Here is a 2,779-nt window from a genome sequence, read left to right as displayed (position 1 = left end):
GCCTCCAGGTTCAACTGTCCCCCTCTTACAATGCTGTGATTGCTAGTATCACTCAGCCCTCTGTGAACAGTAAACAGCCATCAGGTGCTAATGATCCATTGTTAAGCTGATGGTCCTTCTTGAGCATGTGATCAGCTGGTTTTGGTTGTCAGCAGCAAAACTGGTTGATCCACTCTGAGAAGGTGCTATTTAAGAGACTGAGCTGAATACAGCACCTCAGACTGAGGAAGTCCTTTGGATGAAAGACGAGACGTTTCTACGTTTTTTTTTTTTTTTAAATGTCCAGAGGACCAGATTGAACTTTTTTGGACTATTCAATTTTAACAATTCATTTAAGGAAATGAAGTCAGTTTGTCCTCTAGTAGTCTAAGTCTATAGCAGCATAACAAGCCAACCCTAACTATAGGATTTATCAAAAAGGAAAGATTTAATCCCATTAATGGAGGAGGAGCGTACCAAAGAGACCATCTTATCACAAGCAGAGCTGGTTTGTTCCACTTTGCAGTAAGCTGTTGGAGGAAGAATCAGTTTTGTTGTGTGTTTCCTTGACTGATGAAGCCTTCTGGATCGAAGGCGAAACGTTTCAGCACAAAAAAAAGAAGCCGTCCTGATGACCCGACTGAAAAATGTTGGATTGTATACCTGGATTATTGAGCATGGACTTTGTTGTTTGTTCTTAATCCCAGTCTTAAAACTGGATAATATAGTTTAGAGTGAGACCGTCATGTTGCAATCTCTGGTCCTGCTCTTATCTGTCTCTACCGTGTACCAGAATGTCAGCAGTATAACGGATGACTCCATCAACATGCTCCAGCATCTGACTGATCCAGTGTTTTAGGGTTTTTTATGTTCTTTGTGTTTTATATGTTCAAAATGAAAAATTAATCAGTTGAGCTTGATTAAAAAAATGAATGTATTCTCCATCGTCTGTGACATTCTCCTCTGAAAACGTTCTGGAACTGAAGCTATGCCAGAAGTGAGTCTGCTGAACAGGTATCTCCCAAAAGGTGTGATGAAGTTTGTAAAGAGTAATGACGCAGGTGTGAGGGGGATTTTCCAAAGTCTTCATCAGGCTTCAAGCTTTGTAACACTGCAGCATCTTTCATCATGGCTAATGTTTGATCCACTGCTGGAAGAATGTGACGTTCTCTTTTCACAACAGCATTCAGGAGTGTGAGATGGACACAAACCCTGAGTGGCTTTTTGCAGGTTTTCGGATGACAACCATACCTGAAGATCACGCTGATGGCTCTGTGACTTTTGAAATGACTCCCCTCTCCTCCCCTCTGTTCACCTCTGAGAGGAACAGGATACATTGGGGGCAGAGAGAGCAACCGGTGCTCCTTGTTCTGTCTCTGTGTGACATGGCTCTCTCAGCTTGTCGAAACCCCCAAAAAGCTCATAAGCTTGACACAATTTTTTCTAACAGGTTTTATGAGTTAGAAAAAGTAAAGATATTTTGTAGTCACCATCTTTCATGTCAGAGTTTAAAACTGAAAGTTCTCTTGTTGAGTAATGACAGAGATGAAGCTGTTTGGGTCAAACTGCGAAAAAAGTTACGTGAAATTTGGTGTGATTGGAAGATGTCACGCTCAGTGTATGCATTGTGAATGACTGTCAGTTACTACCACATCACATTTTAGTTTAATACCTCCACCTGACTGAGTCAAAGCCACTTTTGTTTTCTAAAGTCAGCTGAATGTGGCAGCCATTTTGAATTGGCTCGTAAAGCTAATCATTTGTACATCCAATGATTATTCCCCAGAAGTTTCAAGAAAATCTGTCCCATGATTTAAAACATTTTGATAACGGAGTTCAATCCAAATAGTTGTTGACAAATCCTAAAACAGGGACCTTGCACAGCGTGTTGGCTTACAATAAGTTGTATGTGTGTGTAAAATGTTGTCGAATGATCAGTCTCACCCATTAGCTCACCAAATCTTAGGCCAGGTCAGCCATCTAGAATCACTTCAACTTCAAAAACAATCAGTTGTAAATGCAAATTTGCTAATTACTCTCAGAAAGTTCCCTTAAATGTGTCGGTGCAGAGGGTAAACCTGTCCACCTTTGAACTTTACAGCTGTAATGTTGATTCTGAGACACTACTTCCTGTTTCAGTCACTAATCTTTACTGCTTACCTGCTGAACATGAATCAGTCATGGCTTTTCCTTGTTTGGATGTGTGTTGGTGCAAGCCAGTTTGTTTTGCTTATCTGTTAGCAAAATAGTGGCATGATGGCTGAGCTGGTAGAGCTGCTGCCTCTCAGTGAAAAGGTCGCCGGTTCAAATCCTGGCCCAGGTCCTTTTTGGGTAGAGTTTGCATGTTCAATCCGTGCTGCGTGGGTTTTCTCTGGATACTCCAGTTTCCTCCCACAGACCAAAAACATGCATGTTAGACTGATGGTAACTCTGAATTGTCCCGAGGTGAGAGAGAGAATGTTTGTTTGTCTCCATGTGTCCCTGTGATGGACTGGAGACATGTCCAGGTGAACCCCACCTCTCATACAGTGATAACTGGATATGGACACCAACAGCCACTGTGACCCGAAAAGGGAAAAGTGGGTAAATGTAATGAATAGATGTTAGCAAAATACCTTATGAATTACAGAGCAGAATCTATGCAAGCTTTCAGAAAGTATTCAGTGGCTGAACATCTACAACTGACTAACATTGGAGTTAACCTAATTCAAGATGGCCACCACAGCAAAGTGATCTTAGAAAAGCCACAAATGGCCATGACTGAGCAACAGACAGGTATGGCAGGAGCCATGACTGAGCA

The 2,779-nt window shown here is 41.7% G+C and overlaps 1 protein-coding gene across 1 annotated transcript in view; it reads right to left on the bottom strand.

Annotated features, from left to right (window-relative positions):
- cdhr5b (cadherin-related family member 5b) overlaps nucleotides 1-2,779 on the bottom strand; it is a 50,077-nt gene that overhangs the window by 46,785 nt on the left and 513 nt on the right. The window lies entirely within an intron of this gene.

This window comes from Nematolebias whitei, chromosome 10, assembly GCF_014905685.2.
Source record: "Nematolebias whitei isolate Nwh7 chromosome 10, NemWhi1, whole genome shotgun sequence".
Classification (NCBI taxonomy): Eukaryota; Metazoa; Chordata; class Actinopteri; order Cyprinodontiformes; family Rivulidae; genus Nematolebias; species Nematolebias whitei.
Note: the sequence above shows the minus strand (reverse complement) of the source record. Positions and strands in the feature narration are given on the sequence as shown.